The sequence below is a fragment of the Notamacropus eugenii genome, chromosome 2, assembly GCF_028372415.1.
Source record: "Notamacropus eugenii isolate mMacEug1 chromosome 2, mMacEug1.pri_v2, whole genome shotgun sequence".
Classification (NCBI taxonomy): domain Eukaryota; kingdom Metazoa; phylum Chordata; class Mammalia; order Diprotodontia; family Macropodidae; genus Notamacropus; species Notamacropus eugenii.
This window is the reverse complement of record NC_092873.1, coordinates 413497127-413514117: the sequence shown is the minus strand read 5'-3', so window position 1 is coordinate 413514117 and position 16991 is coordinate 413497127. Positions and strand designations below refer to the sequence as shown.

At 39.9% G+C, this 16991-nt stretch overlaps 1 protein-coding gene across 8 annotated transcripts in view; it reads right to left on the bottom strand.

Moving 5' to 3' along the window:
• TLR5 (toll like receptor 5) overlaps positions 1-16991 on the bottom strand; it is a 126338-nt gene that overhangs the window by 49514 nt on the left and 59833 nt on the right. The window contains exon 5 of one of the 8 annotated variants that reach the window (XM_072647753.1): positions 6005-10293. The exons of 6 other annotated variants lie outside the window; for them this stretch is intronic. The gene's annotated coding sequence lies outside the window, so the exon portion shown is untranslated. Of the gene's footprint in view, positions 1-6004; positions 10294-16991 lie in introns of those variants that run through there. One more of the 8 variants, XM_072647755.1, reaches the window with a different exon arrangement.

The following is a 16991-nucleotide window of genomic DNA, read 5'->3' as shown; positions in this document are numbered from 1 at the left end:
ATTAATTTACTGTTTTATTTACTATTTTTTATTTACTATTCACTATATAGTTTTGTTTACTATTTATTATATATATTATTATAAATTATTTATTTACTGAAATACAAAAATTTTTTATTTACTATCTCTTTTTCATACAAATTGTTAACTGTGTGTTTCCTTCAATTTGGGCAATTGATTTCTTAAACCCAGAAGTATGACTTTACATTTATCCCTATTCCATTTTACCTGATTTTATTCTAGCTTGAGGAAATCTTTTAAAATAGAGACTATATCATTCAATACATGACTTATCCCTTCTAGCTTTGTGAGATGTACATTTCTGATAAGCATGCTATTTGTGCCATTGTTTGTACCTTAATACTTAGTGAATATTCCTTCATCCATTATTTGATCCATATTATTTCCTAACTTACTTCTTGACATCCTAGCCATAAAAGTGTTATGAGAGACTTTTGCAAATGCTTTGCTGATACCCAACTATATTATATGTCTGTAATGCTTGCTCGATTTACCAGTTGAGTCAAATAAAGGAAATGAGAGCCATCTGGCACGATATGTGCTTTCAAAAACTGTAGATAAATTGTGATTTGACACATCACATAAAACTCAGGGGTACTCACAACTGAATCTTCAACATATATCCCCAAGCTCCAACAGCATAAAAGAGATTGCAATAGAGAGTACTTACAAACCTTATATTTTAGGTGTGATCTTTTGAGAGATATGACTAGAATGTGGCTTAAACCTGGTGTTAATGTTGCCCAACTTTTTAAAATCTGAATTTTGTTGCTATTCAATGTTATTATCATTTATATAGCTGCAGTAATTGTGTATAATTCTTTTTTGTTTGCTCTGTTTCATTTTTCATATTTCTTTGAAGTCTTCCTATTTGTCATTCCTTGTGGTAATTTTCTAGCACACATGGTCAAAGTGCTGGCTCTCCCTTTTTGATGCTAAAGTCACCCACACTTTAAACTGTACGTTCTAGAATTTTGCTAGGAATGAAATTCAAACTCTTTGTGACCTGTAGTTTGCAGACATTACCCTTTTCAGGTTTTTCTCCCCTATTAAAAACACATCTACCTTTCTATAGTCTTCTGGAATCTCCAGTTCTCCATGATTTTTTTTTTCAGAGATCACTATCAGCTGCTCAGCAAATCATTTTCACCCCCACCCCTACCCATTCCCTGAGATATATCTTGTTTTGCTTGGTAATTTGGATTAATTGATGACAGCTAGTGCTTCCTTCCAATCTTACTCATACTGGCTTTCAACTCACTATTAACCATCATCTATCTTTCTCAGTCCTAAGATCATTCTCCTCGGTAGAGAAGATAGAACTAAAGTAGTAGTTCTGCCATCCTTCTGCCATCTTTATCATCATTCTATCCAATCTGAGCAGCAGCAAATCCCTATTCTTTCATCTTTGTTTAACCCTATTTTAGCTAAGAGCTCTTTTTTGTCATCCTCATAGTTCATCACCAGACACAAATATAGTGACTATTCTTACATGTCTATGACGTTTTCATATTCATCCTCAGTTACCTGTACTTGCTTATATGGCCTTTTTGAATCGATTAGTTAGTTGTTCACCCACTTAGATGTGACTGCTCATTTCTAGGATGCTTACCACTCCCACCTCCATGTTCTGTGTGTTGAAACTTTGTCATCCTTCTAGACCTAACTCAAAAGCAATCTCTTCACCTTTTCAAGTAACCAAATTATATTGGAATTTTTTTAACACATATTTTTGAATCCTGACTCAGACATTTATTATGTGACCCTGGGCAAATCAGTTAATCTCCCTGTGTCTCATTTTCCTCATATGTAAATTAGTTAAGTTCAGTGATCACTAAGGTATCTTCCTGCTCTAAATTTATGATTCTGTGTTCAAGCTGGGGGAAATACTTTTTATCCTGTGACATATTTAAATTCCAGAGGCCCTGTGATGTGGTAGAAAGAGTCCTGGATTTGCAGTCAGAAAGACCTGGGTTCAAATCTCACCTCTGACAGTTATTAGCTGTTACATCATGGGAAAGTCACTTAATCACCACATGCCTCAGTTAAGTTCTGTAAGGTGATCTACTAAATTAGAGTAAGTCTTTCTCAGTAGAGGGGTTTCCTTCATTAGTTATATAGATTCATATTCATATAATAATAAGCCACATTTTAATGGGACTCTGTATTTTAAATTGCAAATAGCATGTTGGGATCTTCCAGGATGAAGACCAACATGCGCATCAAGAGGCCCCTTCAAATATTCCATTTTCTATTCACTGAACCTCATAGCAGCAGAGAGTTTCACTATCTAAGCTTTCAAGTTTAGTTAAAAAGCCTGCTCTAAGACCTGAAAACCTTGTGCCTCCCTCTCAGGAGTGAGTTAATGTTTCTTCAGGAGCTGCCATGTTTGACATCCCACGCTTCCGAGTTACTAAATTCCCTGTTATGAAGCTGCAAGATGGAGTTCAGCTTTCCACTGGGCTAACTTCTTGTTAATGAAGGGCAGTTGCAGTTGACAACATCTTTGATGCTTTATGGTGAGACTTGTATAATGAGGGCAGTTGAAACAAACACTGGATAGAAAACACTCTGCTCCACAGGCTCAGATGCCATGTTTTAAAATTTCATAACATTTGCAGCCCTTTTCTTTTGTGCTGCCTGGTTATTTCTCCTTGAAGATATCAGATTCAACCTTGCCAAGTTTAGAGTTTATAGCTCCCCTGTTAGTGAGTTATACAGGCATAAAATAGGTCAGATTTTTTTTTCTTTTCCTCCTTTTTTAAAGAGGGAAAGTGTGTGTGTGTGTGTGCGTGCGCGCGCACACTCCTGTGTTTTCCAACATCTCATTGCTCAAAAAACAGTTGAAGTAATTTTAGCTCATGCTTTCCTGAAAAGATTCAGCCTGATGGCACTGACTCACAACATGGAGCACTCTTTGAGGTCATTTTTTCCATGAATGTTAAGTGTGATTAGGAAAGGAGAAGCTTATAGGAGAAAGAATTCTTTAGTGTTAGCTACATGTTAATTATATCTAATATACATAAGCCCTGTGCCATGTATAGTTGTGTCTGGATTTATGTGTTTCTATACTTACACACCTGTGTTTGGTATTTTTAGCTAATTTATCTTACTGGTTTATTTATTTTTTTAATGGATAAATTTTGTTTGAACCAAACAAACGTAAAACACACAAAAACTAAAGTTTACTTCTTGAAAACAGCTAAGCAAAACAACACAAAAATGTGATTGTCCCACTTGTACCTGCAACCAAACATTTTTATAATTTACTGTTTGTCAACAGAAAATTTTCTTATTTTGAAAAATATTTTGTTGATGCCTTTTACATATGTATATATTTATATACATGTGTGTATATATACATATATATTCAAATACTCCAATGTATCTATGATCTATGATCTCATAGATATAGGATTTCCCTTCATTCCCTTCCCTTGCCTGCCCATCCTATGGGATTCTCATCTATGTTCTTCTAAAAGTTTGCTACATGGGGTCCACCCAATCAATTCTTTGCTTTTTCCTGACATCACAAGGCTACCAGGGGAGTACTCTGACCATCCATCTGTCATCCCTCACACTTACCACATAGTCAGCCTTTCTTCTCTTCCTGTCATACAATTCCTTGATGGGACCCCTTACTCCTGTTTTTCTTTAAAGTTACTTGTTGGTTCTATATTATAGGACTACCTTATATATGCTTATATCCACCATGTGCTTTTTTTGTTGATCTCTGTGTGATTTTAGTTCTTCAGAGGCAATGGTGTTCCAGGTCTCACTGACGTGTAGCAATATTGGTAAAATGTTAATGTTGACAGAATAGACTTACATTTTCTTGGGAAGTTTGGGAAGTAAAATAACTGCAGTTTCCTGAAAGCAATTCAGCCAGCTGTCATCCTTTTCACCTTTGGGACTTACTGCCTTTCCCAGATATACATACTATTAGACAGGCTTTAGGAGATGTCCATTCAAATGAGGTGAAATCTGATCAATAGAATGTTTTCATCTATTTGGTCCTTTTGGTGTGGATAGACAGGCCAAATCCCTTTGAGTGACTACAGGGACTTGAGGCAATCAATTCTATGTCACCTGCAAACAGGAGCATATCCAGAACCTCATTATCTTTGTATAAGGAGTCAAATGCTTTTAAAAAATAATCAGTAAACAATAAACACACTGGAGTCTCATATTGCCTACATCTCTGAGTTAATTTAGAGATGATAAAGCTACATTCTATGATTGAAGATGCAGTCCTCAGTTTGTATATAGATATCCTTCATGAAGATTTTGTACAGGTAGGAGAATAGGCGTATCAATTGGGAGTTGTTATTCTCTAGGATTCAGTCAACAAGTATTTATTAAGTACTTATTATGTTCCAGGCACTTTGCTGGGTGTTGGGAATATAAATTCAATGAATGGAAAAATCCCTTCTTGTAAGAAATTTACATTCTGAGGGGTGGGGTAGAGTGGTGGGTGGTGGTAGAACAAATACATATATAAATATATACAGAATAGATATGATATCATGTTCATATACTATGCATTCATATGCCACAGTTTATTCAACTATTCCCTAATTGTTGGGCATAAAATTTGTTTCCAATATTTTACCATGGCAAATGGTGCAGCTATGAATATTTTTGTAATAATAAATCTCTTCCTTCTAGAGTTTGGGAAAAGTAAGATTCAGTGAAGGGGGGAGGGAGAGAAGGTCGGGAGGCTATTGACTAAAGGGGGGAATTTCAGAGTTTAAGGCAATGGACTTTGAGAAACTTATAGTCTAGTTGGGGAATATTCTTTTCTTCATTGAAGAGGGGGAGCATATCAGAAGTCACATTCATTTCTATAGATAAGCATACCAGTGTACCTTAATATCAACATATGCATGCATGTGTTTAATGTGTATGTCAAAGTGAATACCCCTTAGGGGACAGGATCAATTTTGGTGTTGTCTATTATGGGCTATTCAATAGTTATTGGCTTACATATACACATTCTTACTCTTTTGAGATGTAATTATCAATAGCTATTGCTTATAAGAATGACATCAATGCCAGAGATCTTTTTCCCTCTTCTAATTAATAAAGACTCAGGCATTCCTATAGATTATGGAACAAATTCATACCAACCTCTGGGGCAGAACTTTGAATGATGGACAGGTTCTCAACAAGAGAAAGGAAGAGGACATTCCAGGCATAGGGAGAAGCATGAGTAAAATCAAGGAATCTTGAGAGTACATAGTATGTTGAGATTGGGGATGGGAATAATATGGGAGATGGCTGGAAAAAGCAGGGTGGTACTAGATTTACCAGACTGTGGAGGATATGAATTTTCAGGCACCAAAGTTACAAGAAATACTGTGGTATAGTAGACAGAGCACTGGACTTAGAGTCAGGAAGGCCTAGGTTCAAATCCTACCTTGGATGATACCTTTGTAAGTCATTTAACTTTATTAGGCCTAATATCCCCTAATGTAAAATGAGGAGAATGGACTCAATGACATCTAAGTTTATTCCCAGTTCTAAATCTACATTCCCATGAACTTTATAAGTTGTAGGAAATCCCTGGAGATTTTTGGCCAGAAAAGTGACATGGCCAGTAGGCATACAATAGAAACTTTTGTTGTTGGGTTGATGAAGGTAGGTGGCATAGTGGATAGTATGCTGTACTTAAAGTTGGGAAGAGCCAAGTTTGAGTTCTTCTACTTTACATGAGTAAGCTAGTAACCTATGTGACCTTGTCAAGGCACTTAATTTCTCTCAGCCTTAGTTTCCGCATCCAAAAAATGGGACACCTACCTCACAGAGCTGTTGCAAGGATCATATAAGATAACCTATATGTTACAAAGTCCTCAGACTTTGTAAACCTTAAAGTGCTATGTAACTGTTACTATTGTTTTATCATTATTAAGAAGATGTCAGAGATATCACTTTTGCTATTGCTATTTAGCATCACAGAGAAATATATGCAGAAATCCTATGTAAAAATGAGAATTCATTATTTATTTCCTATTGGTTTCATATTAGAGCAAAATCAGTTAGATATTCAGACTCAAAAAAGAAAGCCTGAGTCTCAGATTCATATAGTCAAAGCAACTGGTGTGGATGAGGGAAAATGAAAAGAAATTCCAGTTCACCCTAGTAACATTTTCTTTAGGGCTGGAAGCATGTAATTAGGCAGATAAATCTAATCTTAAACATTGACCTCTCCAATGGTCCTAGCCAGTGTTTGTAATTGGAGGGTTAAGTGGCAGAGCTGATACTAGCAGGCTTGAGATGCTCTTTTTAGCAAAGGCAACATCATTGCTCGGAGGGTCAATCATCAAAAAGGAGAAAGCTCCTGAAAAGAAAAAAATATACATGATAGCCTGAGATACAAGGCTGTAGTTTGCCTAACGCAAAGATAAACTGTTTTAACATTTGATGTCTGAGAAAGGTCTGAGACCTTTTAATGGGCATTCGGCCCATCAGTGTAGCTGCTTCCTGGGTCAGGGGCAAGAGCTGCAGGAATTGCCCTTCCCCTGTGCTCAGAAGCTTAGCTCAAGAAGAGACTCATTTTCAGGGTAAGAGGGAGGAAATCAAGGAATCTGAGTGTCTTCTCACTCATGGAGAACTTGAAAGGATTTGAATGAAAGGTAGTGATGCCACAGGTAAAGGCTGCTGAACATCACCACTTGCCTCCACTCCATTTAGCAGCAGGAAGGGATTCAGGAAGGGGTGTGAAGCAATCAATTAATATCACACTTTACTCCCTTCCACACACTTCCTTCTAGTGCAGGTCTCCTAGTTATTTGAATGAGACACTTCAGAGAGAGAGAGAGAGAGAGAGAGAGAGAGAGAGAGAGAGAGAGAGAGAGAGAGAGAGAGAGAGAGAGAGAGAGAGAGAGAGAGAGAGAGAGACAGAGACAGAGACAGAGACAGAGACAGAGAGACAGACAGAGAGAGAGACAGAGACAGAGACAGAGACAGAGACAGAGAGAGAGAGAAAGAAGAAGAAGGAGGAGGAGGAGGAGGAGGAGAAGGAGAAGGAAAAGAAAGAGGAAGAAGAGGAGAAGAAGAAAAAGAATTTGGGCTTATATCCCTAGTTCATGGGCAGGAAAGGGATAATGTTCCACCAAAGGCAACTGAGAAGCAAGTAGGTAAGAAGATAACCAAGAGAGAAAGTAATATTACAAAAAACCTGAAAGAAGAGAGTGTGTGTTCAGAGGTCAAGGGTGGTCAACAAATGCTGCATACGCATCAAGAAAGATGGATGGAGACAACCATCTTGGGGATCCCAGGCTCCTTGCTAGAAATTGGATGATGATGTTGTGCTTCATGATGATAATATGCTTCAGACCTCAGGGTGCCCATTTCTAGGTTCCATCAGCATCTTCTTTGGAGATGTCTCCTTGTCCCTACTCTTGAGCCTTCTTCCCTGGGACCCTGAAACTTTTGTGCTTCTGGGTACTTCCTATCTCACTAGAGGAGGTTGAGGCAGTTAGGTAGCACAATGAACAGAGTGCTGGACCTGGAGTCAGGAAGATCTGAGTTCAAATCCTGCCTTAGATACTTACTAGCTGTGTGAACCTGGGCAAATCTCTTAACCTACCTCTGTTTGCTTCAAACTCCTCATCCATAAAATGGAGATCATAATAACAGCTATTTCACATTATTGTTGTATGGATAAAATGAGATCATATTTGTAAAGTTCTTTGTGAAATCTGAAGTGCTATTTACATGTTAGCTATTATTATTAACTCAACAATAAGTGCTGAGTGAAAGGACTCCCAGGAGACTGCTTCTCCTTAAAATCTGAATCCTTTCATTCCAAGACTTTTTTGGAGACAGGTTGGACTCTTGTAGATACTAAGCCTACCCTTAACTTGAATGGGAATCTTCACTGCGAAGTCAAAGTGTGCGTGACCTTTGAAAAATCATTTACCCTTTCTAGGTCTCACATTTGTCAGCTAGAAAATGCAGGGGGTTGGACTAGATGACCTTTAGTCTCTGGGCTGATGGGAATCATACAAGACCTCCCCTTAATGTCTTGTTGCTAAGGAAAGCTAATGCTCTTCATCACAAGACACAGCCTCTCCTCCCCTCACTTGGATCCAGGTATGCTTGCTTCTCAAAAGGCAGCCAGCCCTGGGAACTGAGATCCTTGAGAAGCTGTCAGGCAAAAGGCTGAGTTCTTATCAGGAAAATGGAAAACCCCTAAAGGGTTAGTCAATCAACAAGCCATCAAGGAGCATTTTTAAAGCAGGTACAATATGCCGGGCACTGTGCTAATTGCTGGGAATCCAAAGAAAGGTAAAACACAGTCCTTGCCTCAAGAAACTCATAGTCTAATGGAGAAGATAGAAGACACTATGAACATAGAAGATACATCTTCTATGAGAGTGGGAGACATCATCATCTGGGGGATCTGGAAAACCTGGAGAAGGTGCTATCTGAGGCTGGGTCTTAAAGGAAGCTAGGAATTCTAAGAGGTAGAATTGAGGAGGGGGGAGTGTTATATATAGACAGAATGAGGTAGCTTTATAGGAATCTGCCTAGCAAAAGGAGAGGGAGGAAAGCAACATTGTAGTGATGTCCCCAGGTATACCTCTGAATCCAGCGGGAACCCTCAGTACCTCCCTAGATACAGCCCTTATGACCAAGGTGGAATATCTAGGCCAAGAGTCCCATGAGGGCAAAACCAAGCACAAGGTGGAGCTCCTAGAAAGAACAGTCAACCATGAGTAGCTCACGAGACAAAACTGAAGCCCTGTATCCATCCAGAAAGAAACTGGCTCACCCACCAGGGACAATGTTTGTACTGGGCTGGGAGGACCCATGTACTGATTTGAGGACTCCCTTCAAGTTGTGTTCCAACAGAGTTATGGCTTTTTATTTCTCTATGCTACCATCCTCAGTCTGAGGGGTCAACGCCCTCAAATAGGGGCACTGGAACTGACTGGTAGTTTCTCTGTCCCTCCACCAAGCAGATGTCCTGTAAAAAACATAGTGAGACATAGGATTCTGCTGGCTATCCCCACTAAAAAAATATATTTTTAAGCCTAGCCAAGCCTGGCACATCATGCAGGCTGAAGTAGCTTCATTAACACAGCTGCAGCTGGGCAGGGGAGCAGTGAGTCATTAATAAGTAAAGTCATTGGAAAAAATAGGTAACCAGCTTCAAGTGCCGGTCCCTGGGGGCTATTTGAGTACCACCACCCTCCCCCCATATAATTCATGTCAACCAGGAAAGAAAAATCTAGACACATTTTAAACACACCTGCTTTCTGAAGGCCTCTTGGGGCCTTTGTGAAAGTATTTGACTCATTTTTTCTTAACCACATTTCAATAAAGAATCACTCTCGTTTAATGGGTGAGGGAACTGAGATGTCTAGGAGGGACATGGATGTGCTGGGTGGACATGGGGTGGGGTGGGAGAGGGGAGGCGGAATATAACCCATTCTTTCAGAAGGGCCCATGGAAGCCAGTTTGTCCAACTTTCCCTCACTTTACAGATGCTGAAACTGAGGCCCAGAAAGGGCAAGCAACTCATTCAAGGTCGCAGTTCAAGGTGCTCTTTTCAGTGTAGTGAATTTCGGTTGAGAAGCTTCCGAAACAATGCTTGCGAATCTGTTTCCTGGATCACTGTGCTTGGGGAGGGATTGCAAATTCCTGTAAGTCACAAAGAAGCTTACTTTGGGGGTCAGGGTGGCCCATTCTCTGAAAGATATTTGCAAGATTAATTGTGTCTGAGGTGACAAACAGGGTCCAGAAGCCCATTCTCAGCAAGTTTGGTTCCCAAATCTGCTATAGACCACTGATTAGTCAGCTAGGGTGTATAATGTCAACCTGAGACAAGAAGGATCACCCATTGGCAAAGCTCCTACCTGTGAACAGAACCCAGCAGCTATTCACCTAAGTAAACGTATTTGTCAAAGGATCCTATGACTGTAAGACTGTCACTCTTACAGACGCATTGTTGTCGCGGGTGGAAGTCATTATTTCTGACGGTGATTGCTGGGCCAGCTGGTGTGAGAAAGCATACTGATGCATGGCCAATCTTGCTTTTTCCTGGGGCTCACAGAATAGACCAGTTTTTGATTTGTGTCCATAACTATTGCTTACAACAAGGCACTTGGACTTCCTGTTACGAAACCACAACCTTGAAATAAGATGCCTTAGCAGCAAGATACAGTGGAAGGAGTGCTGAACTTGGAGTCAGTGGAGCTGGGCTCAAACCTTGACTCAGCTACTTGTGAGCATGAAGAAATCTCTGGACCTCAGTTTCCTCATCTGTAAAATGACAGGGTTAGAAAAGTAGATAAATTTCTGAGCTATAAATCCAGTTGTAAATCATAAATTCCTACTTCTCTATCTCCCTTCATTTGCTATAGGTTGGGTCACTATCCTTGGTTCTACCACTTTGGTTTCCACTATGATTCCATAGGTTTCTTTTTTGTTTGTTTTTCTGCCTCATCTGGCTGTGATTGCCTCCTTTCAGTTCACCATCCAGCAGCTGCTTAGATAATAGCTGATACTCATTTAGCATTTTAAGATTTATAAATTGCTTTCTTCATAATAACCTGTGAGTGGGTAGTAATGAGCACTCTTTTACAAATGAGGAAACTGAGACTTAGAGTGGTTAAGTTACTTTTTTCATGATCATACAGTAAGTGGTAGAGGTGAGAACATGGCACCACCCTGCCTGCCAGGTATGATCTATTTCCAGTACCTTTACAGACCCAGGTTCTATTGTAGAGACCATTAATTCAATTCTGATGGATAGCCTTCAATCCTGGGTATAGTTTCCATTGATTCTACAAGAATGATCAACAGTGTCAAAGGTTATAGAGAGGTCAAGAAGAATGAGCATTTAAAAAGAGCATTAGTTTTGGCATTTAATGTTGTGTGGCTTGGAGTTAAAAAGATTTATAAACTACAGTAATAATAATTAACATTTATATAGTGCCTACTATGTGACAGGTACTGTGCTAAGTGATTTATAAATATTATCTCAACAATCATCACAACACCATGGGAGATAGGTGTAATTTATCCCCATTTTATAGTTGAGGAAACTGAGGCACAGGTTAAATGACTTACCCAAGATCACACAGCGAGTATCTGAGGTCATATTTAAACTCAGCTCTTCCCAACTCAAGGCCCAGTGCTCTATCCATTACACCACCAAGGCCCAGCACTGCTTTCTACTACCTATTTTAATTTAAGAAGCATTCATTAAGTGCCTACTATGAGCCAAGCACTCTGCTAATAGCTGAGGATACAAGAAAGTTAAAAAACATTCTCTGCCACAAAAGAACAGATAATCTAATGGGGGAGACAATGGACTGATCCAACTATATGCAAACAAGATATATACAGGATAAATGGAGACAACCTCAGAAGGAAGTTACGTTAATTAAGGCCATCTTGGAATGTACACTTGCAAAAGGTGGGGTTTTAACTGAGACTTGAAGGAAGCTAGGAAGGTCAAAAAGTGGAGATGAGGAGGAAGGGTATTCCAGGCATGGAGGACAGCCAGTGAAAATGCCTGGAGATGGGAGATGGAGTATGGTGTGCAAGACATAGCAAGATGGCCAGTGTCACTGGTTGCAGAGTATGTGGAGGGGTATGTAATATAAGAACACTGGAAAGGTAGGAGGGAAAAGAGTTCATAGGGAGCTTTAAAAACCAAACAAGACTATTTTTGATCCTGGAGGTAAAAGGGGGTCACTGGAATTTATCCAATGGAGGGAGAATGCATAGTCAGATCTGTGCTTTTGGAAGATCAATTTTCCGGTTGAGTGGAGAATGGATTGGAGTAGAGAGATACTTGAGATAGGGTGACTAGCCAGAAGGTCATTAGCCCAGATGTGAAGTAATGGGGGCTTGTGCCAGGGTGGTAGCAATGTCGGAGTAAAGAAGGGGGCATATGTGAGAGATGATATAAAGGTAGAAATGACAGGACTTGATGGCTGATTGGATATGAGGGGTAAGAGAGTGAAGAATTGAAAATGACACTTAGCTCACAAGTTTGGGATGGCAATACCTTTATCAGGAAAAAGTGTTTTATGTTTTGGGGGGCAGATAATGAATTCAGTTTTGGATATGTGTAGTTTAAGATGTCTGAGATATTCAATAGGCAGCTAGAGATGCAAGACTGGACATCAGCAGAGAGGCTGAACAGCTCTGAGAATCACCCTTACCTAAAGACAACAATTTAATCCATGGGAGCTGATGAGATCACCACTGGAGAACAGTAGATAGGGAGAAGAGGAAAAAGGTCAGGGCAGAACCTGGGGCATCCATGGCTAGCAGGTGAAACCTAGGTGGAGATCTAGCAAAAGAGACAGAGAAACAGTGGTCAGAGGTAAGATGAGAACCAACAGAGTCATGAAAACCTAGAGAGAAGAGTGTTCCAAGGACAGGAGACTGATTAATAGAGTTAAATGCTGTAGGGAGGTCAAGAAGAATGAAAATTGAGGAAAGACCATTAGATTTGACAATTAAAAGGTCACTGGTAATTTTGGAAAGAGCAGCTTCAGTTGAATGGTGAGGTTGGACAGAAAAGAGTGGAAGGAAAAGAAATGGAGATACCAGTGGTAAATAGTACTTTTCTAGTCATGAAAGGAAAGAGAGATGTAGAATAATGGCTAGAGGGGATGGGTAGGTCAAGTGAGAGTTTTTTGAGGAAGAGGGAATCATGGACATGTTTGTAGGCAGTAGGAAAGCAGCCAAGAGATGAGAGGGAAAATATGATGAAAGAGGGGGCAGTCTGTTAAAGAAGATGGGATGGAATGGGATCACTTTGTTCATGTAGAAGAATTTACCTTGACAAGAAGGACTGTCTCTTCATGTGGGACAAGGGTAAAGGAGGAGATCTGAATGTTGTGGGGTGAAGGGGAGGGGAAAAGAGGAAACTCTCAGCAAATGACCTCAAGTTTTTATTTATTTTAGTGAAATTACATGCTCAGCTGAGAAGGAAAAGGAGGGGAGAGTCATGGGATGTTTGAGGATAACAAGCTTTGGAAAAGCCACTGTAATGAGTGGGATAGAGAATTTATAAGTGAAGTATAAATGGATTGCCCTGCCATGGTGAGGGCCCTGTTGAGATTATATAACATAAATTTTTTGGAGCGGGGAGCAGCTAGGTGACACAGTGGATAGTGCACCAGCCCTGAAGTCAGGAGGACCTGAGTTCAGATCTGGCCTCAGACACTTGCTAGCTGTGTGACCCTAGACAAGTCACTTAACACCAATTGCTTCAAAGAAAAAAACTGAAGTGGACCTAATCAGCAAGGTTTTGTGATTTTCTTCAGCCTTTTTTTTTTTTTTTAGTGGCATAGAAGTAGGAACAAAGAAAGCAAAGGGTGGGAGTAACCAAAGCTTTGGCTAGGCAGGTTAAGATCATCAGTAAGAGAAGGGGACAAGGAAGCTGAGAAAGGCAGTCAGTGCAAACTTAAACTGGTTCTCCAAGGGTTCAAGATGGAGAAGGAAGATGGTAGTCAGTGTAGGGGGTGTTAGCTCAGAAAAGAACTGTGGAGTGAAGGAATTAGTGGTCATGGTGAGGATGAAGAACAGGGTAAGGGGATGCAATGCAGAGGGAGAAGGTGAATACTTCTGGGTTATGGCTATACTGAGACTGCCACCATCTCTGTGTGTAGCTGTTGTGGGGTGGAGAAGTAGGTCATGGGAAATGAGTAAGTTGTGAAATTGGGAGGTCAGGGTGTTGAAGGAGAAGCCATATGTAGGTTGAATTACTTTAGTATGAGGGCAGGAGTAGGAGAAGAGAGAATGACAGATAATGAACTCTTTGAGAAAGGAAGGAAGGAAAGTATCCTGGAGGGGTTAACTTTGGTAGGTCAGCTGAACCCTGGGCCTTAATTTCCTCATAGACAAAATGAGGACTAGATGACCTCTAAGATCCTTTCTATTCTAAATCTATCATCTTATGATCAGGTTGAATCCTCTCATTTTGCAGATGAATCTGAAACCCATAGATGTTGGATGGCACACCAAGATTGCACAGGTAGAAAGTAGCAGAATCAGGATTTGAATACAGTACTTCCAAATCAAAACCCACTGCTCTTTCTATTATACTGTTCAACAAATGAAGTTGCTCCTTGATAGGAGGACTAGCCTAGTTAATATCAGAGAAGCTCACCACCAGGTTGGATAGAGGATAATGACATGTTTTGAATATGGTAAGTCATAGAAACCATGTAAGAGTGTGTTTTGTTTTCCCCCATTATATCGTAAGCTCCTCCAGAACTGTCTTTGTGTTTGTATCCCCAGCACTTAGTACAATACCTGGCACATTGTGTGTAATAAATGTTTGTAGACTATTGACTACTATTAATAAAGGCATCACAGAGTTGCAATCAACTTCAGTATAGAGGATTCACTTGATAAAGCCTGAGAACTAGCTGGGAAGCAAAGTTAACTGAACTACTTAAGAAACCAAATGGAATGGCGGTGGCAGGTCTAGTAGTCAAGAAGGACAATCCAGGGCAATAGAAAGAGGGATAAATTTGGAGTCCAAGGAACTGGGTTCAAGTCCTTACTTTGCTCCTTACTGTGTGCCTTTGTTTCTCCAGGCCTCAGTTTCTTCTGTAAAAAGGAGTTGAGCTAGATGATTTCTATGGGATATTCTAGTTTTAAACCTATGATCATGATCCTATGATGCTGTAGCATTCCCAGCACAACCACTTCCATCCTAGACGTCTCAATTTTCCCATCTATTGAATGGGGATGAAAAAATGAATGAGGTGATATGGCAAAGGTCACCCCATAGGATATATTTTTTCCTAGGTTAGTTTTCTTCTTTAGTGGCCATATGAAAATAATGTCTAAGAAAAAAATAATTATCTCTTTTAGTCTGTAGAGCATTTAAAAAAAAAAACTTCTAAGAGCTTTGATGGTTATTGTCTTTCTATAACATCTCTGTGAAATAGGTGAGGGTATTTTTCAGATGAAGAAACTGAGGTACAGAGATCAGCAATCTCTGCATTTTCATACTTCTCATATTCCAATCCAGTGTTCTTTCTACCAAGTCACTTCTTGGAACTGAAAATGCTGATAATACCAAAGCCAGAATTTGATTCATCTGTGCTTTCCCCAAACACCTTGTACTTGGAATCAGTGACTGCTTGGGAATAACAGAGGGAGTATCAGAGAAGGGAAGCCTGTTGTGATTCTGCACGTTGCATATGAGGAGGTGCAAGGAGGAGAGAGCACCTGGTTTCTAGGGGAAAAACTAGAAGACAGATAATAAAAAGAAATCATTTTCTTCGTGGCCCGTGGTACAACCCAGGGCTTTTTTTGCCTGTTGGGGATCATAGGAACAGTTGAAATTCTAATGACTCTTTAGGGTTAATCAGTTGACCACATTTCCAATTAATCTGTAGCCTAGCTTGGGGAGTTTGAGAGGCTTTACAGATGTAACCTATGATGTCAGTGCAAAGAAATGTGAGACATATTGCATACTATGTCAGAGAAAGGGGCCACTTGTGACTTCGAACCAAAGACCTGTTTCTACATAGTCAAAACCACATCTGCCTTAAAGGATAAAGTATAGCATATACTTCAGAGAACCTGTTAGGTGACTTGGTGAGCCTTAAGTTCTACTCCAGAGTTGCTGCTGAACCCTGGTCATTTGATCTTCAGTTTTTTGAATAGAAGTCCTAATCTAAGTGAAGAGGAAGGTTGACTTGAATGAGATCAGAGGTCAAAGGTTGAGTAGGGGAACTGCTTGTGATGTAGTTTGGCTGGAATATAGCATGCAGACTGTGTACCTTTTTTGTACTGTAGCTATCCTTTCCCACCTTCACACCTTAACTTATGCTGGTCTCCCTTTCTGGTCATATCCACCATTCTAAGTTCCAACCTTCTTTCAAGACCTAGCTTCAGTTCCAACACCTCAAAAAACTCCTGTCCTGAACCACCACAGCTCTCAGGGATTCTTTATCTTCTAAACATCTTTGACATTTATTGCTCATACCACTCACTAGCTCCTTGGCATTGATTTTATGTACACGCATCTCTATATGTATGTATATGCCTTTTTCCCCATCTACATCGAAAACAAACATATTTTTTAATCTCTTTGTGTTCCCTGTGTCTAATCTATAGACGGTACTCTAAAAAGGTTTGCTATTGATTATGATAATGATGATGTATAACAGATTTCCCAAGTAAGTTTTACAATCGCCTTTTCTTTGAAGGAAAACCTATATTGTAGTATAGGAGAAACCATTGTAGTACAGTGAAAAATAGGGCAATGTAAACACCTAACTATCCATTCCATCTCCTTTTGGAACCACAATCTTGCCTGAGACTAATGTCTCAGTTAATAGTGTATGTCAAGCAATTGCACAATTCTGCTGAAAATAAAAAGGATTAGAAAATAAAGAAAGAAGATCCTGTCCTTTCTTCTGCCTTCTTCTCCCCTCTCCTCCCTTGCCCTCACCTCCCCTATCTCCTGCATCTTCTTCCCTCCCCTCTTCTGCCCCTTCCTCTATCCGTTCCCCTTTCCCCTCCCCTCCCCTGTCCCCTTCCTTCTTCCCTCCTCTCTTTTCTCCCCTCCCCTCCCCTCTCCTCCCTTGCCCATAGGGAGTTCAGCAAAAGCAAATGCCACCAGTTCCACAAAACTAAATATTGATGAACGAGCATCACTCATTACTGTCCCCTTTTCCAAGCTCCCCTCTCCATACTTAGCATATTCTCCATAACTAATGTGAAATCCAGAGAAAAAACATGCAAGGCCATTAATACTGCATCCTAGAGGACAGTATTGGAGAGTGAGGACACTCTAAGTCTTTGGTCTGATTCTTAGGGTCAGTTCCAATTTTCTAAAACATTAATTTCATTTTTAAGTCAGCATATCAAATCATTGTATGAATATGAAAAACAGAAGGTTTCTCTCTTTCCTTCACAGAAAAATCCAATGAATAATAATGAGAACTAACATTGATATAGCACTTTACGGTTTT